Genomic DNA, 24,441 nt, shown 5'->3' with positions numbered 1-24,441 from the left:
TTGTAGTAGAGCATGTCTGGAGGGCACCAGGTTGGGGAATGCTAAAGGCGGTTTACAGACGTCAGGCCAGGGCTAGGGAGACAGAGGCTGGGGATGGGATGGGATGATTTTGCTGCATTCAAAATGCTTGCTCTAGTCTACCTCACAGGGATGCTGCAAAAATAAAAAGGAATGACGAAGAGAGCACCACGCACATTTCCTTGATTAGTTCAGAGCAGACGTGAGGTATATTATTATAGTAAATAAAACAATGAAAGAAAACCAGACCATTGGAACGGCTCTAGCACCAGACCTGAGGAAATCCAGGGAGCGATGGGGCCCACTTGACAGCTTTGGGCTGGCTATTCTTTTAGCCCAACTGACCTTGCAGGAATATCTTTTGTGAAGATAAAACGAGCCCCCTCTGGTGAGTCCTCTTTCAATTCCCAGGAGAAAGGATATATATGCAAGAATGCAAAACCTCAAAAAATAGAAATAAAATAGGGAAAGGTGAGCGATCCAAGTGAGACCTTCCCTCTGACGCTTGACGTGGTCCTTTCTCAAGGCCCCAGCGGGGTTGGAAGGGGAGTGGAGGGAAGGCCGTATGAAAGGGAAAGCTGGGGGTGAGGGGAGCAGCATCGGGGAAGAGTGCCACGGGCGGAGGAAGTGCAGCGCGGCGCCAGCCCCAGCAGAACCCCGAGGACAGCTGGGGGCAGAACAAGGCAGGGTCCCTGGCAGACCCCAACCAGTGAGGCCAGAAGCAGAAAGGGGAGGCCACCTCAGCAGCTCCAGGCTTCTTGAAGACATGACGGGGTTAGCGGGACATCCACAAAAACGGACATTGTCGGAGTTCATTTTTCTTTCTTGTCTCCCAGGGAAGATGTGGGAAATGAGCCAGACAGAAGCACTCCCAGACAGCAGCAAAACAGCAGGAGCAGGAATCCCTCCCAAGCGGAGCAGAATCCAAACATCTGAAAGGGGGTGGGCAGCGTGGTGGGGGAAGAACACACATGCACACCCGTGTGAACACATGGGTGCACAAGGTTAGGGCATCACAAGAGCATGTTTCTAAGGAGCCTATGGTGTGTTTCCTGGGGGAGCGGGGCAGCAGGAACGGGAGGCGCCAAGCACAGAGTCTTCCACAAAGGAATTTGCAGAGATGCCCTGGACCAAGGCCACCGAGAAGCTATCCCAACGGAGAGCTATCTAGGAAAAGCTTCCCAAAGCTTTTCTCCCTATCCTGGGAGAGCTATCCAGGAAAAGGTTCCCAAAACGAGACGTGTCCCCTTTGCTACCTCCCGGGAATGCCCACTGCCTGGAAGGAAAAGTGGCCATGTGTGCGCATGGATCCTCCTCTTTCCCTTGGGTCAGTCACGTGGTTGAGCAAGAGGTCAGGGCAGCCAGATGTTCCTCACACGGAGCCGCAGTGTATCTGATCCTTTCAGGAAGAAAGGCATGGACGGTGTCCGCACAAAAAACAGAGGAAAGCTGAGGAGCTCCAGTGTTCTGGACCTAGGAAAGAGGAGGTTAAGAAGCTTTTCCTGGCTGCCAGGGGGGTGGGGGGAGCGAACCAGGTCCTTGATTATTTTCCAAGTGTCAACACCCCTCCCCGAATTGAACACACCGCCGCTTTTGCAGGGATTCAGCTTGGGTTTGCCTCTCTCCCTTTGGAACAAGGTGCAACGGATTTCAACCGGATTCATTTCAGCATGCAGAAGACAGCAGCTGAAGCAGAGGTCCTCTTATTGCAAAAGAAAGAAAATAAACCAGCTGAGATACAGGGTTCCTCACTAAGGAGTTACACACGGGATGGTTAAGAAGGACCGGTGGGGGGGACAGGCTGGCTGTCCATGTCCATTTCTCTCTTTTCAGAAGCTCCCGGCCTGGGCTCAATCTAACTCATGCCTCACTCTCAGTAGAACGGCTTTTCCCCAGCACTCTCCTTGCCCATTTTTGCCTAGAGAGTAAGCGGAAAAAGCCGTTCTACTGAGAATACCTGGAAGACCATCATCCAAATTACGTCTTTGGCGCGAGACGCTCGCAAAAAAGAGGCTGGCAGGAACAGGAGGCATGAAAGGGATTCAAGTGGCTGATCCAGAGAGGCAGGTCAAAGAACACCTATGTGTGACTCAGAAGCTAGTTTTGCATGACACACGGAACCACAAACTAGCCTAGCCCACCAATTTTAGCTGAGCCAGATGTATGGACCCCAGCCTGCCTGTGGTACAAAACCCCAAATGAGGTTAATTGAGAAAACCATGGTTCAGTTAATCCTGCGGAAGCGTGTCCTACAAACATCAGCAGAAGGATAGTGCCTGCTGAACAAACAGGAGGGGTTTCAACCTGGCAAACAAACAAACAAACAAATAAATATATAAAAACAAGGCGAGATGAGGCACTTGCTTCACGGAAGAGTGACTACACCTCCAGGTAGGATTCGGTAAAGCTCCCGTTCGAAATTATTTCAAAGCTGCTGCAACGCTATTTAGACTTCAAACCGGGACCCTCCCAATGCACGGGAGGGATGGCGCCTAGAGCTCCTGGGAGCCCCCTTGGTTGGAGGGAGCAGGAACAGGCGATGGATGCCGAGCCAGCTGGCCACAGGTCTGGCTTGGTCTAAGGGCTGCCCGAGTCCCAACTGAAAAGCAACAACCCCACAGCTAATCAGAGGCTAATGGACGGGAGGCGGAGACAGCCTTGCTGCAGAGAGAAGCAATTATGCCCGCCCCCTTCCTAAAGGCTGGGAAAGGTGCGCACAGTATGTAAGTGTAGATTGTTCAAAGCCAAGCCGGGAGAAACATCTCCATTTTGCCCACTTCAGCCGCTCTGCTCCGTCCAAGTCTGAAAGCAAAGTCTGAAGGGCAGAAGGGCAAGGGGAGAATGCTAAACGGCCCGGGGACTTCTCCACCTTTGATCTTCCAACTACTTGGTAGGCTGGATCCTCCTGTCGGATCAGCCGAGGCCCATAGAGCACGCATGCACGCATACTGCACCGTACCAGGTGCTGCTCGATAGAGCCACTCCTACAGCCACATTCCAGACAGCACTGCAAACAGCCCCCCTGCCCCCTACCCCAATTTCACCCAGCTGAGCAACGAACTTCAGTTTCTCAACCCCACACGGCTGGGTGAGTGTTGACAGAACTGCAAGATGCTCTTAAAGCAAGCACTACCTCAAGAGAAAAGGCTCCAATCCTACACAACTGGGTGAGTCACGAGTCCACATTTCTGATTCTAAATAATCAGACCGCGAGGCACAAACCCACAGTACGACTACCTAGAATGCCAAGACCAGCAATAACTCAGTGGGTCATCTAAGCCTGTACAACAGTGTTTCTCAACCTTGGCAACTTCAAGCTGTGTGGACTTCAACTCCCAGAATTCCCTGCTGGCTGGGGGATTCTGGGAGTTGAAGCCCACACAGCTTGAAGTTGCCAAGGTTGAGAAATGCTGCCGTAGAATCGGCAAGCACTCTCGTCACAACTGGGAATCTGGGCTTGCATCTCCGCTCAGCTCCCCAGAAAACGGTGGCTTTGCTCTTTCCTTCTTTCTAACCCACCCAGAAGGATGAAATGGGACAATTCTCATGCTCCTGTCCTGAACATCTTCAAGCAAAGGCCATCACATGATCAAACAGGACTGATGACTAAATCCTCATCCTTAGATAAGCTCTCTGAAGGCATTATTCAAGGCAGAAGAGCTCACAAACTTCCAGCTACAACTCTTGTGGCTGCGCCTTCAAGTTCTGAGTTCCCATTTAGCCTACATTTAATCATATCAGTTCTTTACAGACTAAAAAGAGTTTTGAGGGCAGCACATTTGAAACAAGGAAGCATCAAGATACTGCTGCTGTATTTAACCCTAGTACATGGATATATGAAATGTTTTCTGAAGGCTGGATGTTGAAACCAAAAAGTTTGCAATCCTATATATAAAATACTCCATTCCCAGTTGGATATATACACACAACTAAACAAACAATACATGCATATCTACCAAGGGCTAAGACTTATAGAACTTCCTAGGGCTTATATCTAAGGAGATATATCTGCAATGTTGAATGTGAATCCTGTTCGCAGAGCAATGGATGCCTCTGGTCTAAATTTTGCAGAAAAGGGCTTTTTGCCCAGGGACCCCCTGACATGGATTCTCTGCTGCTAAGGGGATCTGGACAAATTTTGAAGGGTGCAAACAGGTGGAGGGAGGCACTGGCCCATGTAGTTCGAGCCTTCTGGATACAGGAATCCAGAGGCAGACAAAAGTGGGCCTGTGTGCGTGAAGATCACTTAGTCTTCCTTCAGAAGTCAAGGAGGTCTTGCCTCAATAAGGGCAGGGGAAAATGAAGGAAGAAATGAAGAACCAACAAGACATGAACAGGATGCAATACTGAACGGGTCAACTGAAATGACCATTTAGTTCATGCAGGATGATCTCTGTAGAGCAATCTCCAAATGGAAGGTCACTTCACACGCCAGTGTGGACAAGTTGCTTCAGGGGCAACTTGGCCAATAAAATGAATAGAATTCTCTTCCCTTCTCCTGCCACGCAGCTCCAGCTATCCAACACTCTTTCTTTGAATGCATGAAAATGAGCATTTTGTAGCCATTGTGTGCTTCTAGGGGAGATCCCTTTGTGCTACTCGTGTTGCAGAAAAGGCAGACAAAACCATTGCTTGCCTGCTGAATCCAAGGGGCTTTGTACCCAGATAGAGTTCTGAATAGAGTGGGCATTCAGAGGCACCATGTTCTTCAATTATGAGTTTATGCCTACCTACCTGGGCAGCTCTTATGACCTAGATTTAGTTAACGGAGCTGAGCCTTCCAATAAAAATATATAGATCCAATAAGTCAGAAGTCTGAAGTCTGCCCAGCCTGGCTGCTGTCCTCCTACAAGTTTACAAGTCCCTCCATTCCTAGGGACGTTGCTCAGGGTACTGCTCTACAGCTTGAAAGAACTAAATTGCAAGCTAAGAGTTTGAGCATCACTGGCAAGAGGGCAGCATGGGACTTCTTACATGAATATAATTGTGAATATCAGAATATTCAAGACTGTTACATACCTTGGTCGTTATTTCTTACAATGCTATGGGAAGGCCAATATTATTATCCTTGTATTATATATAGGTGGGAAGCAGCCACAATGAATGATTTATCTAACTAGGACAAAGGAACCAGATACTTTTTCATTCCTGCCTCTCTCAAAAATATTAGATTAAAATCGTCTCTCAAAAAAAGCATCTATTTTAGATTCAGATCAGGTCAGATTTCAGTCTTAATCCATGTCCCCAGGTATGCATACCCCCCACCCGCCTTCAAGCAATCCTTAAAAACCTGTTTTTCTCCCCAGGACTTTGGTTAGGGTGCTTGGGTGAGCCCCTTTCAGTTGAGGGTGGTCAGTTAATGTTGTTCTCCCAGATGAGTGTGGTCTTTTTTTTACAGAACACTGGTTTTTTGGGTTTTGTTTTTTAATTTTGTGAAGCTGCCCAGAGTCATTCTGGAATTGGGCGGCCTAGAAATTCAGTAAGTAAATAAATAATATTCTAGCACGTTAAATTCAAAAAAAGAAAGGTAAAGATTCCATTGGAAATAACTTCAGTAGCTGAAAGTCAGTGGCTACCGCAAAAAGATGACACTGACACCTCAGCTTCAACACAATAGTTAAAAGCTACAGTGAGAGTACTTTCCAAGTTTCCAGGTCTGTCATTAAGACGAAGAGGTTCATTCCTCATTACAATTTCTCAAGAGAGACACGCTGTCTCTTACAAACTAGCCTCTTAAATTGCACATGTGGCAGAGAGTATCTTTTAAGAGTAGCTGCTCCCCTCTTTCTCCCCCCCAGAAAAAACACCACAGCCTCCTCGTAGCGCTGCAATAAATCCAGCAGCAACACGCTCCCAAAACTTTAGGAACATGCAGCCTTATGTCCTGATGGGACTTCCTCTACTGATTCACGAAGGGGTGTGCTTGGAGTTCAGCTTAAGGAGCGCAAAGGCACAGCCACAACCAAGGGAAGGAGGGCATGAATTGCTCGTTACGTTTACGCAGCCAAGAAATGCTGTGATCAAAAAAGCCAGCTTCCGAGACGGGTTTGAAAGTTGCCAACTCTCTTTCGGAAACCAACCGATTCAGCAGCACGAGGACCTGCCAGATGGAAGGGAAGGCGTGCCTTCAAGCCGCAGGCCTCGCCGTAGAATTGCCCATTTAAGCCCACCCTTCCCTATTAACAAGGCGAGTCTGTACATAGCGACGGCTGAGACATCTTTGCTTGCACACCAGCTCGGTCCTGTTCCAAGTGGCAATGTGCTTCCTACTCCAAGCAAACACAGTGGTGTTCCTCCCCCCCCCCCGCCCCACACAAACTTTCGGACCCTCTCCAAGGCAAGGCGTCTCTCTCCTCCTCTCAGCAAATGGGCACAGTGAGTTTCCCTCGCTGCAGCCTAACCAGTAAGCCTCATTGTGGAAACCTGTCGCAGCTGCAAATTAGCATCATGCTTCGAAAAACACAGGCGGCGAGCAAGGCGGCGGGGGGGGGGGGGAGCCTCTCCCAGACCTTTTAGAAGAACTGGAGAGAAATAAAATCTCCCCACCCCCCCCACCCCCCCCCGCCTCTGTGTTTGAAGTCAGAGTTTGTCCCTGAAAAGACAGGATGCCTGCGATGTTCACCATTTGGGCTTCTAGAAGGTGGCACTGCTTCCCTCTCTCTCGCTTCTGCCACCAGGCTCTCATTCTCCAGGCAGCAGGGAAACGAAGGACGGTAAACAGGCGGAGTGCCGGCCCGAGGCTGGCATTTGGAGGGCCCACCTGGAGGCAGGGGAATGCCTACAAGCCAGGGAGGGTGCTCCTGCCCCAGTCGGCCCAGCAGCCGACCTCTCCGCCCAGCCCCTTTGGGCTGGGCAAGCCGTCTCCAACTCCCAAACTGGCCGTCCCTCTGCGCCGCTATGCGATCCCTCCGAGATCGCCGCTTTTCGCTCCCTTCCCTTCCCTTCCCTTCCCTTCTCTTCCTTCCCTTCCCAGCCACGGCAGGCCTCTGCTCAACGGACCTCTTCCCGCGAGGAGCCAGCGAGGCTGCAGCCCTCCTCCACCGAGTCGCCCCCTTCCCTCCCCCGCCAGCAAAAGTTGCCTCGCTCGCTCGCCCTGCCCAGCAGAGCAGCGGCGGCGGCGGCGGCGGCGACATTCTTCCCCTCCTCGCCCGCTTCCCGAGCAGGGTCTGCGCCGAAGCTCGGCGGCATCGCCTCCGGGCGGATGGGCTCCGCCTCCGCCGCGCACACCGACCGCTGCTCCAGCCCAGCTCGCGCGCCGCGCCGCGCTCCTCCCCGGCCTCCTCTCCCGCCGCGCCACCCGCGAGGCTGCCCGTTCCCTCGGGGCCGTCGCGGGCATCGCCCTTGTCTCTTGTTTTGGGGGGAGGAGGAGGAAGAGCGAGCGCAGATGCGGAGGAAGCGAGCACCACCAGCGGCCCCCCCGCACGCCGCAAGTCTCCGAGAAACGAAAGGAAGGGACCACTCGCGCCCTGGGCAGCGGCGCCGGGCCTCTGGCGGCCCCTTCTCCCCGCGGGCACAGCCGCCCGGGCGGGGGCGAGGGACGGAGCCGGCCCCGAGGGCGCTCCTCGCCCCGCGCCCCCGCGGCAGGAGCCGGACGAGGGACCTGCCCGGGAGGAACGCCACGCCGCCCCCCGCGCCTCCGACGTGCAGAGACCTCTTCCTCTCCGGAGGCCGCAGCGAAAGACTCGGGGAGAGGACGCTGTCCCCGGACCGCCGCTCCGCCCGCCCCGTCGAAGGAAGCGAGGGCCGGGGAGGGGGCCGAGGGGAGGGGAGGCGCGCCCGGGCAGAGCCCGCTCCTCCCGCGCTGGAAGGGCCGGCGAGAAAGTGGATCTGCTTCCTGCTGGACGGAAGGGGCTCCCCGCTCCGCCCGCCCGGGGATCGCCTCCCCGCGGGCGAGAGCGGCCGGGAAGAGCCGCGGGCGCCGCGGGCGCTGTCACCCCGTCGGTCTCGGACGGGACCTTACCCGGGAGGGAGGACGGACCGACGGGCGGGAGGCGGGGGGCGCGCGCGAGGAAAGGGCCGCGGTCCAAGGCCCGCTCCCTGTTTCCATGGAAACCTCACTCACACGCCGCGCCCCCCCTCTCCCTCCCCGATGGCGACGGAGGCGCGGAGGGGAAGAAGGCGAGCGAGCGAGCGAGCGAGCGCGGCGCGGCGGCGGCGGCGGGCCTGAGGAAGGGAAGCGGCGGAGAGCGTTCAGACGCACCTGCTCCCGGGGCGGGCCCCCTCCGAGGGACCAGCGACGTCCGGGTGGAGCCCGAGAGGAGCCAGCCGAGCGGAGCCCGGGCGGAAGGGCCGGACGGCGCGGCTGGCTGGCCGGCTGGCGGGCTCGCCTTCGCCCCACAGCCGCGGCGGCGGCGGCACTGGCAGCCGGAGAGTGCGAGGACGAAAAGCCAGGCACGGCTGCCGAGTCCTGCTGCTGCCGCTGCAGGGCCTGCCGGGAAGTGTAGTCCGGCCGCCCGGCGGCCCCCCACGCCCACACCGCACCCGGCCCTGCCCTGCGGACTACTGCTCCCAGGCTGCACCGCGGCAGGCCCTGCCCGTATGGGAAGGGGAAGGGGGGGTTATTCTGAGCCAGCCGAGTCCGGAGAGGGAAAGAAGGGGGGAAGCGAGCGGAGAGGAGGGGCTTTGCGCCCTGCCCGGGGAGGGGGAGGGGCCGGGCAAGGGCGGGTCCGTCCTCCACCCGAGGGGAGGGAGAGATAAGAAGGGGTGGGTCGAGGGACCCGCGCTGGGGGCAGCCGTGACGCTTGGGCTCCGCGCGACCCCCTTCCCCGGGGCTGCCTGTTCCCACGCACGGCGCAAAGCCTGGGGCGGGGGGCGCACCCATCCCAAAGAGAGGCGCTCGCTTCTCCCCATCGATAAGGTCACGGGACCGGAGCGGAGGCAGCGGGAGGGGGCCGGAGCATGCGGGGGGGAAGGCTGCGGATCGGAAATAAAAACATGGGGTGGGGGCGCGCAGGGCAGCCGCGCGGCACGGAGAGGGCACGGGCGAGGGGCCACCCAGGTGCGCGCGGCGGAGCCCTGGCCACGGGGCAGCGCGGGGTCCACCAACGCGCGCTCGGCGCAGGGCAGGGAGGCGAAGCCCGGCGCGGAGGTCCCGCTGCACCGACGGGGGGAGCCCGCCCGCGACTCAGGGGCGGCGGGCGGGGGGCGCCGCGCGCGGGGAGGCAGCCCGGTGTCGGCGTTACCTGGCGCGGTCCGAGGTCACCTCCCTTCCCCGGCCCCCGGGCCCGGCCGGGAGCAGCAGCTGCCGCCGCCGCCGCCACGCGCGCGGTCCTCGCTCCGCACCTGCGTTGGCTGGGCGCACCCTCGGAGCCGTGGCGCAGCGCGGCGCCCCAGTCTGGCTGCCTCCCAATGGCTTGCCCTTTCAGGCGGCGCGAGCCCTGCTCGGCACCGGCGGCGCTCCCCAGGGAGCGGTTGGCTGGCCTGCTTACCTCCTTCCGTCGCCTCCTCGGCTCCTTTCGGGGATGCAGCCGGAGGGAGGCGCCCCAGCTCGGCCGGAGGATCGCCTCTCGGGCTGACCCCCCGCCGGCCGGCAGTTTCCGTCGCCCGCCTGCGCTGCCTCGGCGGCCACGCTCCTCCCGACGCCGTCCGTGCAGGGCGGCCGCGCCGCGCCGTAGAAGTTGCTCAAGCTTCGAAGGCCCCGATCGCCGGCCCGGCCTGCTGCCACTCGCGGCGGCGGCGGCGGCGGAGCAGAAGCCAAGCGCCCCCAGCACGCCGCGGCGCGCCGCCCTGCTCAGCCCGGCCCCCCTGTGGGCCGTCTCGGCCGCGATCGAGTCCGGCTTCCCCTCCCCTGGGCCCGTCTTCGCCACTGCCCAAGGCCCTCCCCTCGGCCGGGCTGGGACCCTCCTCTCCCCCCGGTGCCTGCCCAGCTCGGCCGCTGGCGCGTCTTGCCCCCTGCCCTCGCCCCCCGCCCTCTCCACTCAGGCGGGCAGGCCGTCTAGGACGGGGCGGGGGCGCCTTCCACCTTTTTCCTACTGCGTTGCCCGCCCCCTCCCCGCGCCGATGCTCCGGGCTTTTAAACCGGCGGCTCCCCCCTACCTCGCCCGCCCCAGCCGTTCTTCCTGCCTTCTCCATTCCGCCCCGAGGCTGGCGAGGGGGGTGCCCGTGCCTTCCCCTCCCCTCCCCGCCACCCCTCCGGATCACCACCTCGACGCGGCGTGACTTCCTACGGGCGGCGGCGACTCGAAGAGAGCGACTTTCTCGGCCTCCTGGCTGCTCCAGCGGGCCCTAAAACCGAGAGGAAAGGAAGGTGTTGCATCGCGCCGGGCTGCGACGCTACAACGCGGCGACTCGCCCTTCTTCACCGACACTTTTCAATGGGGTGGAGGGGAGCCGGCGGTGGGGCGGGGAGGGTGGTTTCAGCGACCCAGGCTCGGCCATTTAACGGTAACGGCCGGGGGGTGGACGGGTTGGGGGAAGAGGTCGCTGAGCTGCCCAGCAGGCCGAGGTCGAAAAGCATCCTAGCTCGGGCTCCCTTCAGACAGTACATCAAGCAAGGGTTGCACTGAGCGTCCAAACCAAGAGCATGGTTTGGGTCTCCTAGTTGGCAGGTACCACGGGTTTTAAATTTGTTTTCACTTTCCTTACGGCTCCTTTCTAGAGCATGTAACCACTTCCTGGAGTGGAGAAGGAGCAGCAACAGCATGGCTTGTCAAATACAAGCCAAGGCTTCTGACTCCCAGCTCAGGATGAGGTTTGCCAGCTGGTTGGGCACGGAAGGCTTTGTCAGTTCAGACGTAACTTCTTTGTATTATTCAGCTTCCTCAAACAAGTTTGACGTGATGCCTGATGCCAAGCCCCAAAGCATGAACCGATTAGTTCTAAATCAAACCCACCCCTCGCCCCCCCTCCATTGGCTGGATTCACACAATGGGCTACACCAAGGCTTTATTTTAGCCATGATGTGGTGAACAGGCCATAGCTGCATGTCACTAATCCATAAACTCTGGCTTACAGACCACGTGGCTGAGTTCACAGTACAAAAAACTTAGCCTAAGGTGAGAACATTAAAAACTCAAAAGCGTTTATGCTGCGGCCTCTCCTACCCCATCCGTGGGACAGAAGTTTCATGTACTTCACTGAGTTGTCGGAAGATCTATGGACACTCTAAACTATTACAGAAATAGGGTGTATTCTTTTTCTTCCCATTACTACAAATCACTCCCAAGAAGAGTACAAGTACTTAATTATCTATGGATTCCTACCGTGAAGAATATCTCCTGTGCTCTTAGTACTGGATGACCCAATTCCCACACTGCATTAAGCCATAACTTCTTTAACCTGTATTCAATAACTATATACCCACAACTGTTTGCATATACCTGGTGTGCTATGCCATATACACTACTAGTTTACAGACCACGATGGCTGGTTCAACCCAATACACTAAACCGAGGCCCAACTCATCTCACTAATGCGCTTGCACGACATACGTACAGAAGGTTGACTGAACCACAATTTACTAGGCCAAAATGTGGTTGGCTAGTCTGTGTATCTATACCTGTCGCGTGAATCCAGCCGATACAGTTTATGTTTAAGTGCATCCGAACAATAGTTAGTTCAATAAACCATGGCTAAGAGCTATGGGTTAATGAGCTATGTGCACAAGCCCAATGAACCTTAAGCTAACTGCATAGATTTGATCCCATAACAACCTGAGGGCCAAATTACACAACCACAGTTTGGCCTAGGGATCCCAATCTGTGACTTTAGTGCGTGCTGGGAATCCAGTCAATTTCTGCAAGATTCCATGCAGGAAACTTGCTGCAGTAAAAGATGTTTTAAAAGGCCCAACCACTTTGGCACTAGACTAGTGCGAGGAAACCGTAGGTGCCCCAGCCCACGTAAATTCCAACCAGTTATGCCTCCTGTTATGCTTAAGCTTACGCTTAAGACGGTGAGAGCAGGTCATGATGGAGGAGTTGCAAGCAAAGGAAAATACGGGCACCCAGTTGCTAATGGTATGTTCCTGTTAAAAAGCACCCTGGATAAATATTACTATGTTCTTCCTCTATCCTCGTGGAAGATGATCGTTTACCTTCATCAGTGACAGACTTGCGAGAAAACTGCCTAAGAACTTCACCCATTAGTAGACGCCCTAGCACTGGCATACTCCACTTGAGATCTATGACACCCCCAAGAGCTTGCATGTGTGAATTCACATGATGGATTGAATGGCACCAGCAGAATTCTGGTATCGTCCAATAAAAGCTCAACATGTTGTTTCTAAGGAAGACAGCTTTCTATACCTGCAGGACCCAGAAAACAAGTGAAGAACGTGACAGCGTAAGGTAACAGTGGGCTGTTGAACGTCCAAACTGCCATAGCTAAAAAGGTCTGTTCCTTAACTGTTACTTGGAAAACAAGAAGCAATTAAAACTCGGCAGCTCAGTTCACCTATCACACTAACCCTGCCTGGGTTGGTTCAGTATGCTGGAAGAATCTAAACGCCTGTGGTTTAGTCAACAACACGGGACAACGGGATGGTTTAGCAGAATGTAAAGATACAAAGCCTCTGGAACATAGATAGAATAATCTGCATTTGTAAAATGATTGTTTCTCAGTTGGCAGTGGGTCTTTCAGAAAAATATTTTCCCAGTTTTCCTTCGAAGGTGGAAATGTCAGGGACAGAAAACTCTAGCAGGTATGGAATGATTATATTGGCATGGTATCTGCAATATCCAAATATTCACACATGCAGTTTGCATGCAGCGCGATGGGATTATCAACCCATGGCACTATATTCAAGTTATCAGCCCTCCTTTCGTTTAGATCTCGATTCTAGAAGGACCCATTAGAGAGGGAGGCTATACGCAAAGGCAGAATGTTTTCCCCACCAGACACCCAACTTTAAGGCAGAAGAGCAGATGTCAGATAGGTGATTAAATGAACTCAGTTCATGCACCACATCAAGCTATGATTTGCTTAACAAGCCACACCGACCACGTTCACACAATGGATCAGTTCCAAATCTAACAAAGCATATGAGGTGAACCCAGCCCTATAAGAGAACTGAGTTACTGGTTCAGTGTAATCAAGAACCCACTGCTTTTCTTCCAAATTTTCCATCTTTTTAGAACTGGGCACCAGTGAAACAAGCTGTGAAAAGTTCAGATTGGCACTATGACTTTAATGGGGGTTTTTTTGTTACTAGGAAATTATATTTAGTCTGGCTTTCCCCCCCCACCCGTTCTTAGACTCTGGCAAAGGGCAGCATTTTCCTGACCTGGGAAGGGGGGGAGTTGGTGAAGATGTGTGCTGATGGTTGATCAGAAAATGCAGCTTAAACTTCCCAGTTCAAAGGCTAGTGGATGGAGCGGGCGTGTTAAGAATCGTGTTTTTTTCTTTGGAAACAAAGTGGGTCTCCCTCTTCCCCCTTCTCCTGCCTTGGGGGACGTGACCCCAGTTACGGCCTTTTTCGTTATCCTATGTGATGACCGATGCACCATCTTGTTGGCATCAAGGCGAAATCTTGCAGAGAACAAAGCTGCATACATTCTGCATCGTTCCTTGCCATATGTGCAAAGGAAAAAGCAGTGGGGCGGGGGGGAAGCCTCCAACAAACCATGTTGAAGGTTGCTGGAATTTGGCTCTGCATGCTGGGAATAAAGAACGATTTTGGTGGTTTTTTGCCCTCCCAAAGTGAAAAGTTTTGGTGAACTATTTCCTTTGAGAGAGGAGCCGTGTGGTGGTACTTTGTCATGAGACAACCCTTCAGAAAGCTTCAGCTAAATTTGAGCCAAGGCTCATCTAAGTTTAAAAGTGGCTCTGAGCGTGTGCAAAGTGTTTTCCCCACAATGCTGCACAGGTCAGAAGATTCTAAGCCAGGGAGATGGAGGTCAGGATTCCAAACAGGTGAATTCTGGAAATGTTCATTTGAGAAAAGAAGGGAAATTTCCTTCTGCAGTTCCTGGCTGGCACAGGTGCTGCCAAGGACGTGAAACCCATAACCTCGGGTGCATTATTACCATCATCCTATATGCTAACAGCAAAATCAATTAGCCAAGTATGACTCACTCATGTTGTCAGAATGGAACCATTCACACACAAGGTGTGAGGCAGTGCAGGTTTGGAGAAGTCTGATATTTTGCAGAAATACAATTATTGGGAGCCCGGGTGTGCAACCTTCTTCCAGGCTGAAGGCAAAGTGATGTGCTTGGGATCTCGCTCCCCAAAGCAATGGATGGGGCTGGGGCAAAAGCTACATTGAATGTTATGCATTTACAGCTAAGTTTAGTTCCATCTGGTTTATATGCTTATTCTCCAGTTGTCCATTTAAGAACGTTCTCCTATTAACAACCGTTGGGAAGAGTGGTCTTCGTGCTACAGTGGAGAGGACTTGGGTTGTGCTCCTCTGAGAGAGAACTCGAAATGCCTAATGAGAACTGAGTCTGATGAGTAGAAAAGAAGCAAATGACATTAAAAAAAAAAAGGAAAGGGGGCAACTCGGAGTAACCTGAAAGAGGGCATCGCAAACAGCTGGCACCCTCAACAGGATCAGCCCAAGCTGCAGCCCTTTGCTGCAGGTGGCACTTGCTCTCCCGCGTGTTGGGACATGCATTTGGTTCCTGCAACCTTGTTTCTGAAGTCACCTGCCAGCTCCTGCTTCGCTAAGGCGGAGATGGAGCCCGCCAATGCTAGCGACGTGGCCTCACAACATCCCGGGGCTGAACCAGCCAGAGACTTTCACCCCTCCCAAGCCAGCTGAGCACTCCCAAAGGAACTGATCCTGCTCAGCTGGAATCCAAAGGATTGGGATCTATTCCGAGCTGAAGAACCCATCTTGATCCTCACAACAACTAACTGATCTGAGCTCTTGGGTTCAAACGCAGCGAAGCTGAAAATTTCTCAAAGCCACAGAAACTCAACCTGAAAAGAATGCCATTGCAGGTTATCATCAGATGTTTTCTCCAGTCCTCTTTCAAATGATATAAATTGCATACTTATAGCTTGTCCTCTTGTAACCAGTTAGTAAAAGCAAATCCAGCGTGACTCACGGTGATTACATGGTTACATCCATGCAGGGTTTTTTTTTTTAGAAGAATAGGAACTGTCTTCCCATTGCCTCCTTCCAGGATATGTGTGTGTGTGTGTGTGTGTGTGTGTGTGTGTACTTCCCAGTTGAGCTATACCTCTTGGTCTCCCATCCAAGTATTAATCAGGTCTGGCTCTGATCAGTGTCAAGGGATCGGCCAAGGTTGGCTATGTGCCTTACCGTATTGTGGGCTCTAAAGAAGCAAAGCAAGATTATGCTTCCAGGAACTTTCTCTGATGCTTAAAGAAAATATGCAGCAAGCAGAGAGGAGAATACTTGTGTCTGGAGGGCCAAAATGCTGTGGGAGGGGTGGGAAAGGATCCTTTCTGACAGACCAAGAACATGCCCTAAGGACCACACAAAATTTTTGTTTTCATGCCATTATCTGGAGGACCGACACCCCCCTCCCTGCTACATCTGCCAGCTAATGGATACCTGCTTTGGGCCTCCAATATTTTAAAGTTTTTTTCCCCCATTTAAAGGAAAAGAAGATGAAAATGTACATTGGAACAAGTCTTATCCCTCCTTGCTTAAGTCCCAAATTTAAACTGTTTTGGTTTTAAACCTTGCCAAGATCTGTTATCTGCTCTTAACTTTATCTGCTTGGAAAGCTTAATTTTCCTCTTCTTTCTCGCTGGAACTTTGTCCATCAACATACATTTTGGACAGCATCTAATGGGAGATTCAAGCATTAAAAACATTAAAAGGGAAGGTTTTCCTTCAAACAAATGGATTTCAAAAATAAACTGATGTCTGTTAGCTATTTTGTAAGCCAAGACTGACTTTGCTGGCCAGAGATGATGTGAGTTGTAGTCTGACACATCTGGAGAGCACCAGATTGGGAGAAAAGTATGCAGAGAGCTGTATAGAGCGGCAGTCGAGGACTGGCAAGATCTGAGTTCAAGTTCTATTTTGCTATGAAATTCACTAGCTGGGTTTGCTGGACCATCACACGATTTCCTTGGTTTTGTCTTAGCATATCGTGGGAACTCAACCATTTGTGGTCTATGATTAAATGGTGGAATAAATCACAACTGGCTGTAATTTATAAATACGATTATACAACACAACATGCTAAGACGACACAACATGCTAAGACGACACAAGACGTTCTGCAGCTTGATGTGATATGTGAATCTAGGACAAAGTTGTTGTGTGAATGAAGAAAGAAGAAAAGATCCATGAGAGCTGCTTTGCATCTTTGCAGGAAGAATAGGATGGAGGTGACACAAGAATATGTTCTATTTGTGAAGTTGAAGCATAGCTTTATACAACTGAAAGGATGCCTTTTATGGGCAAGGAAGAAAATTTTTTGCTGGGGATAGGGGTAGTTTGCAGAAATAACAAAAGAAAAAAAATTAAGTAGAAAGAATGTAAGAGTGTTGTTTTTGGGTGGGGGTACCTTTGGGTCAATGTTGACTCCTGGTAACTGCTTGAAGAAGTTCCTGCAGTTTTCTTGGCAAGATTTCGGAAGTGGGTTGCCATTGCCTTCTTGCTAGGGCTGAGGGGGAGTGACTGGCTCAAAGTCACTCAGCTGGCTTAGTGCCCAAGGCGGGATTAGAACTCAGGGTCTCCCCGTTCCTAGCCCTGCTGCCTTAGCCACTACACCAAACTGGTTCTCTTTGCTTCTCTAACCATAAGCAATAAAAACAAGGATATTCAATAGTCATAGAATGCTGGCTGATGATATGGGACAGAGAGGAAGAATGGAAAACCGGAAGGCTACAAGAACGAACAGCATATTATGGGAAGGCATGCTCAATTCAGTGAAATGGTATACAGGAGTTAGATCTATACAGCAACATTTTGTGGTAGTTCCTACTTGCAATATCATATAATACAAATATATATATATATATATATATATATATGTATATGTATATGTATATGTATATGTATATGTATATGTATATATATATACACACACACACGTATATATATGTGTGTGTGTGTGTATATATATAAAATATTAAATATGTGTGTGTGTATATATATATATAAAATGTGTGTGTGTGCATATAAATAAAATATATAAATAATATAAATAAATATAAATAAATAAATGTATTTATTTATATTATATATTATATATTATATATTATTAAGTATATAAATAAATAAAATAAATAAAATAAATAAAAAGTATATAAATAAATAAAATATATAAAATAAAAAGCCTGGATCTACTGGAACAGGAGCTAAGGTTCCTACTTCATTAATTTGGTTGCAGACTCTGCTTGTGGTCTTGTATAATGCAAAATGAAAGCCCAGGAAAAAGGTTAAAATTGCATGAAGCGCGAGAACGCCACAGAGTGCCACAACTCAAAGTGTTTCTCTCCCCTCTTCCTATCCCTCATGGGCCTCTCCAAGTGGCAAGCAACAGGCACCCAAGACACAAAGAGTTAAATCAGACCTTCTTAAAATCAAACCGTCAGAAGAGCATGTTTAGAAGACAAAACCCCGCATTAATATTTGGCCAGAAAGAAATCCCCGAACCTAAATCTTGCTATAAGGAAAACAGTGATTGAATGCCAATCAGATCAGACAATTTTAAGAGGGCGTCTTAAAATTTAGTGGGAGATTCTGGACAATAGCCTACAGACCGTGGGGGGGGGGTTCTTTTTTTTTGAACTTCAGAAATGAAAGAGAGGGGGGGACAAAAGCAGAGCCATGAGATGCACAGAATGCAAAGCCAAAAATAGGAATAACATTTAAGACCATCTTCATCACCTGGGTACCTTCCAGGGGACTTCAACATACTGGGGAATATGAGCACCAAAGTTCAACATAGCTGAAAGGCCCCAGCCTTGGGAACGTTAAGTTTCTGCCCCTCTGCGGGGCAAATTAATTAAGCATTTTTCTTCCCCTGAAGATCAGACAGAGCCCCACACTACCCACTTCAGCCAGGGCTTTAACATTAGAGCTTTTATTTCCAAGCAGTTTTGAATTTGAAATAATTCCTCATATTTTAAAATACGTAAGCCGTGTTTCACCTTGCCGATTTGACTTTAAATAAAAACACATGATGTTTATAAGCTGTGTTTCCTCTGGGAAATGAATGTGGGATTTGCAGTGATTTTTCTTATGTTGTATTCCCACAACCACCACCCTGGGTGGTAAACTGGGGAGAGAGACAACAGCTGGACGACACTTAGGGAGCCCCAAAATAACATGGGAATTTCAATCTGGGATTCCATACTTATGCTGGGGTTAGGTTCACACAACATGCTAAAATATAGTAAGCTATTTTGCATAGCAGCAGGCAAACCCAGCCAATGTTAGTTTTTTGTTTAATGAGTTCTGCAGATCCAAGCAATTGGGTTCGTTCAATAAACCATAGTTTAATTAACCATAGGCCAGCATGTTGCGGGGAGACTTTAATTCAGGAGTGTTACCAATTGCTGTGAAGGAAATTACCCATTGAAAATGGCCATTCGTAGTAACAGGGCTAAAAAGAAAAAAATCTGTTTTGTACAAGAGCTGAAGTTTGCTTTGCTCTGCTGGTTTGATCACGAAAGGTTTGTGTGAACTTTGGGCTGACTTAATAAAATATTCCCCTAGCAGACAAGTTAGAGAAGTAGTCCTTTCTATGCACAAGGAAACCATTTTTCCCACTCGGAAGAAAACTAGTTCTTTCAAAACATTCTGCTGCCCGGTCATGAGGATGGGGAAGTGCTTTTTTAACCAGAATGAGATTTCCAATTGAATTATGCAACTCGTTCATTTATTCTTACGGCAAATAAATGCACGTATGTTGTAAGAACATGCAATCTGTAACAACCCTTTATCATTTTGGGTGGTGCCCTGTTCTAAATTCTTACTTTATAATAGAGGGCACCTGCCATACTACGTTCTTATTGCTTTTCCATTCCATAATAAAAAACGTAACATCCAATAAACATCACTTTACCTAACGGCTGAAACTATGAGGTTTGCAAACAGGCCATATACAAAGGACGTTAACCGGGAAAACACATTCATAGATGGGAGTGATTCTTTGAGCAAGCGCTAAGTCTTTTGGGCCAGAGACCTCTACAGCATCACCTTCTCCATACAACTGTGCCTCTGAGATAGGTTGGACCGCAGCTTCCATCCTCCCCTTCCACCATATTGTCAGGGATAATGGGAGTTGTAGTCCATCGTGTCTGGAGGTCACAGGGCTATAAAAGCTTAGGGTGCTATGAGAAGACACAAATAGGAATTGCATCTCCAGGGAGGGATGGGAATAATCTCTAGTCAGTTAATTCTTCCATGCAGGGTGGTTAATTGTCATATTCAGGCAAAGCAGCCCTGGACTGAGAATTCTGGTGTATTGGCTTTGTTTTACTGGACAATTCCCCCCCTCCCCGAATATTGGAGGGAGGAGGGTGCCATATTGTTTTCATGGACAAATGCTACCTGTACCCCTATAAATAAAGACATCTGTAAACCCATTCATGACATTTTAACTTTACACTTCCTTCAAGGTTAGTAAAAAGCCATACATACATAGTCTCTCTCCTCTAATTTTATGTCTTCCAACAATCTTGTGAAGTTGTGTAATTTGACTGAATGGGGGAAGGGGATTTGAACTCAGGTCTAATCAGCCACAGCACAAACTTGCAACCACTGTCTATATCTGGCCTGGGAGAACGCGGCTTGCACGGGGCCCTGATCTGGTCCTGCCTTCCACTGCCTCTCTATGGTGGGGATGATGGCAACGTCTGATGGAGCAGACCCTCCATTAATGCTCCAGTCATGCTTTCTTCCAGCTGAGATTCTGTTACAGATCTCCATGCAAAGGCCAGGATCCTACTGAGACACATAGGTCTAACTTCTTGCAAGCCCCACTTCCCAGACCCATCCTCCCCAACCTTTGTTCATCTTTCCGGTGTACTTCTTCTGTCCTGACAAGCCACTCCACGATGGGGATCCATGATTGCCCCAGGTGATTTATCCCTGTCGTGCAAGGCGCTAAATCCGCATGGGTGTATCTGCTCACTAGAGCTCACTGACATCATCTACCCTTACCTGAGTGGACATCATCTACCCTTACCTGAGAGGGTTGTAAAAAAGAAGAAAATGAATAGCATAGCAGATCACAGAGGTGAGTTTTGTCTCCCTACGTGTGCCAGCAAACAGTTTGTCCTATTTCCATTTCAACTGCTGAGTAGGTGGTTTAAATAATCCATGAGTGACATGTACCTTCCCTCTCCTGGCCAGCTTTACACTGGGGGAAATGAGGCAGATGCCACAGGCAGCAGACTGGGTTGCCTTGAAAAGGAAGCACATGGTTATTTCATTCACTATGACTGCCATTTCAGCCATGGGTGCTGTAGGGTTTTCTAGCTTAAAGGACACATTAACTGGGCTGTGGTGAAGGTGCAGGCCAGGGAGGGGGGCATCTGCATCTCTAGAAGCCCCCAAGCCTGGTGCTCCAGCAGCTGCTTACGCTGCCTACATCTAAGCCTGAGCGAATCTCTGAGTCCCATTCACAATTCAGTCTCAGCCCCACTGCGATTTCCAAGAGGCAAAGCCTGGGGGAAATCGCTGCCCCCCTGACCGAGGACCCCTCAGGCCTGGAACTGGTCTTGGGGAAGCCAAACTTCGCCATGTATCCAAACGCCACGTTTGATTCCAGCTGCCTCCCCTCAGGGACAGCACACCAGGGCCAGGGGAAGGGGCCTTCTCAGTGTTGGTCCCCCAACTCACTCGCCAGCGTAGCTTTGTCTAGACGCCCTTCCGGCTCTGGGAAAGTCTTGGAAGCGGGCTGTAAAAGCTGGCTCGCTCTGACAGGCTCTATTGCTCTGTTTCCTGCTGGGATGTCTCTGAGAGTCAGATGCCTCCTCTTCGGCATCCGTTATCTTACCCCTGCATTTTCATAGCCAGAGATATGAATGAAAACTAGGCATTTATCACAACAAGGCCAGAGAGGAAGGTTAAAGTTAACGAAAGGAGAGTGCAACTTGGTGGATGTCACAGTACGTCAAAATGCCTTTGTCCCAAACGTAAACCGTGAGGAGTCCGGGGGGGGGGGGGTTGTTCTCTTGTAAAACCCACCAGGCTCGCCCTGGCAGGTTCCACTTCTAATACACACTTAAAAATGCACCTCGTTAAGCTTAGCGAGTTTTGCTCCTCGGTAGGCAGGCATAAGAGTCTGCTACGCTGTGTAACGCTAAGATACAGCGTCGTTCTCAAGCCAGGCGTGTCCCAGCGAAGCCAAAGCCCACTTTGGGATCCACACTAGGGCTGGGGCTAGCATAGCGCACCGCGTCCATCGTGTGCCTGGGATTAGCCATGTTGTTTGTGTGAACTCAGCCAGCGGGGCTAGCAAACCGCAGCCTCCGGCTCCGCGTGTCATGGAAGCCCGGCCAATCTGCCTTTCCCAACAAATCGCGGCTTAATAAGCCCCGGCGGGGCGCGACGCGGGACGGAGGGGGGTCCCTCGGCTCCGCATTCCTCCCCAATCCCCGGAAACTTTTTCCCCCCTGCAAAGTTGCCTTCGCCGCTAAGGATAACGCCGGGGAGGGTCCCGAGCCGAGCCGATGCCCGCGGAGCAGGGAGGCGTGCGAGGCTTACCTCGCGTGGCGCAGCCGAAGGCCAACACGTGTTCTCACGCTCGCCCACCGGTGACATCGGAACGCGCCCCTCCGGCGAGCTCTCCCGGGCTCCGCGGCATCCTGGACGAAAAGGCTCGGCGGACGAAGCGGGAAGGAGGCGGAGTTTCTGGCAGCCTGTACGCAAGCAAGCTCCGCGCGATTGGCTTTCGGAGAAAGGATTGTGGGAGATCGGGGGCGACGGCCGGGAGGGGTCTGCGGAACGAGGCAACGTGTGAAAGGAGGGCGCGGGGAGAGGGCGGCGGGGGAGCCGCGGGGTCTTGGACGTCCGCGGCGGGGAGCGCCGGCGCAGCTGCGGAGCCTGGGCTGGGCTGAGCTGAGCTGAGCTGAGCTGAGCTGGGCTGGGCTGGGCTGGGCGCCGCCGGCTCCGCCGCTCCCGAGGCGGCGAGCTGGCTGGTCCTCTCCGCCGGAAGGTTCGTCCTGCCCGCCCGCGAAGTTCGCCCGAGCCCCGGAGGCGCCCGGTGAGGCGCTCCCGCAGCGGAGGCAGAGAACAAAAGGGCGGCCGGGAGCGTGTGGATTGCACGAGAATACAAGGGGCTAGTTCTCAAGTTACACGGCCGGGGAGGGGAAGGGGGGCAGGAGCAGGAGCGCGTTGGCGCAGCGAGCCTTTCCTGCGCGCCGAGCGAGGAGCTCTTTAAACTTTCCTTCCGCCCTCCCGGTGCCCTTTAGACGCGCTGGACTACCGCTCCTATCATCCCCGATGGGGACGCCTCCCCCATGGCCAGGGGTCTTTCAGTTCAAGCCTCTCCAGTTGGGCTCCAAGGCAGAAAGCGTGGTCCCCGGTCCCCGACATCGCGTCGGCTTTGGAAATGCAGATTTCAAAACATAGACTCCCTAGTTTTACTGCCCCCCCAAGGTTAAAGAGGGTGGGGGGAGAAAGACTGCCATCGGGACACAATCCCATATGAAGTCATTCTCAGAGGAACGCGAGGTGACAAATCCGGAAGGATGAGCCGTGAAGAATCTCACAGCAAGAAGTTTGAAATCTCTGACCAGGGAAGGCCTTTCAAAAACGAGAAGTTTCCACGCTCTGGTGGAACCCAAGAGAGAACCGGCATGGGTTTTGTGTTACATCCAGGTTCTCTGGGATGTCTTCTGTGTGTCAGCTTCTCCCTCGGCAAGCCATCATGCCAGACACAGAAGAACGTTCTTGCACCCTAACAATTGAACCATGGCCTCCTATAACCAGGATTCTTCAAGCTTGCATAATAACAGCACAACAGAGTGATGTTCGTAGCAGAAAAAAGGGGCTTACACAGGTGCAGTTGCCAACTACAGCTATGGGTCTTGCCTGTCAAAGTGGGCACCCTCATCTGGTTCAGGCCATTCCTTCCTGGGTAATTCTTGGGGACCACATCTATGCATCCATGAGCAGTGCTGAAGCAAGCAGGGGGTGAAACTGGGATTAGATGGATTAGAACCCCCTTTATCCTTCACACCTCCTGTTCCCCACTTTTGGACACATCTTCCCACATCTAATCTTTCCTCTGATACCTTCCCTCCCACCCAGCAGGCACCAGGGAATGGAGAGATGCTGCACAGCTGAATGGGTGCCTTGCAGAAAGGTTTTGCAGTTAGGATGGGGGCTTCAGTCAACTAGCTCACAGGCCATGTGGGACCTGAGAGTTCAAGGCTGCCTACTCCTGCTTTAGCAGCTAAATGACAGGCAGGTGATTCTGCAGGTGAGCACCCTATCTACCTGCAAGAATATGTGATGATTGAGAAAATCAGGTTGAATTTCCAAGTGCCACGTAGACAGCAACACTGGGGGCGGAAGATTGATGAACCCATTCCTGTATCAAGGTGCACTCCCCTGGCCAATGTGAGTTACCACAATAGTCAGAGTTGTAAGTAGGCTGGGTTGTTGAGAAACGATGGAAAGAGACCTTTTATTGATTGAGGTACCGTCAACATGCTTTCAGCTGCTTTTCCAGTACAAGCTCAGACTGTTGTGCCTTTAGTCGTGGCCTGACAGGTAGAAACTCGACTGTTGTCTTGGAACTGCTGCAGTTCCGTTAAAAACAGCATCTGTTGAATTCCAGCTCCTTAAGGCCCACGAATGTAAAGGGGGCTCAGAATGAGTTCAGATTCATGCTGTGGCTTTGGTAAACCACTTAGCTTCTGTATCATGCCTGCAAAGTGGGAAAAAGGCTAGATTCACTTAGCATGTTAGTCCAGAATTTGGTTCATTGTGGCTTATTGATTTTGGCTGCTTTCATGCAACATGTATTTTTAAAAAGAGGGATTTATAAACAACAGTTGCTTCCCCCACAACAGACTAAGCCAATATTGAACTATGCATGTATTGTGTGAACCAGACCTTGCAGGATTTTTGAGAAGACAAGCACAAGAAGGGAAAATGAAAATAAATCTACACAATTCGAAGCCCTTGCTTTCGAAATATGTCTGTAGCCTCACTAGCAGGCGTGATTATCATGCAACGTGATCTAATCAATCCATGGAAGGCAGGTCAGGTTTTTTGACCCTCCATCCAAAGAGATCTTGTAACCATCACCCACTTTCTGTCCAATGCAGGAAACTCCAGAGATACAGCACAATCTACAGATGGCTCTCAGGTGTCTGCTTGAAAACTATACTGTGGAAGATACCCCCTTTCTGCAAAAATGCTTCCCTTATTGAATTTGTCTTAGGTTCTCCTAATGTTCAGAGAACATCTATCCCAGTGTTTCTCAACCTTGGCCGCTTGAAGATGCGTGGACTTCAACTCCCAGAATCCCCCAGACAGCATGCTGCCTGGGGAATTCTGGGAGTTGAAGTCCACGCATCTTCAAGCGG

The 24,441-nt window shown here is 51.5% G+C and overlaps 1 protein-coding gene across 8 annotated transcripts in view; it reads right to left on the bottom strand.

Moving 5' to 3' along the window:
• BCORL1 (BCL6 corepressor like 1) overlaps positions 1-21,747 on the bottom strand; it is a 38,642-nt gene extending 16,895 nt beyond the window's left edge. Inside the window, exons 1-2 of one of the 8 annotated variants that reach the window (XM_088151679.1) lie at positions 21,608-21,747; positions 10,162-10,242 (exon numbers count right to left, since the gene is read on the bottom strand). The gene's annotated coding sequence lies outside the window, so the exon portion shown is untranslated. Of the gene's footprint in view, positions 1-363; positions 3,306-8,218; positions 8,523-9,200; positions 9,341-9,446; positions 10,108-10,161; positions 10,289-21,607 lie in introns of those variants that run through there. The other 7 variants (XM_088151682.1, XM_088151683.1, XM_088151681.1 and 4 more) reach the window with 7 other exon arrangements.
• Between the last annotated feature and the right edge of the window lie 2,694 nt (positions 21,748-24,441).

The sequence above is a fragment of the Python bivittatus genome, unplaced genomic scaffold, assembly GCF_059951505.1.
Source record: "Python bivittatus isolate LINGU-HERP-01145 unplaced genomic scaffold, Pbiv_v1 ctg000670_np1212, whole genome shotgun sequence".
Lineage (NCBI taxonomy): Eukaryota > Metazoa > Chordata > Lepidosauria > Squamata > Pythonidae > Python > Python bivittatus.
This window is presented reverse-complemented; position numbering and strand designations above follow the sequence as displayed.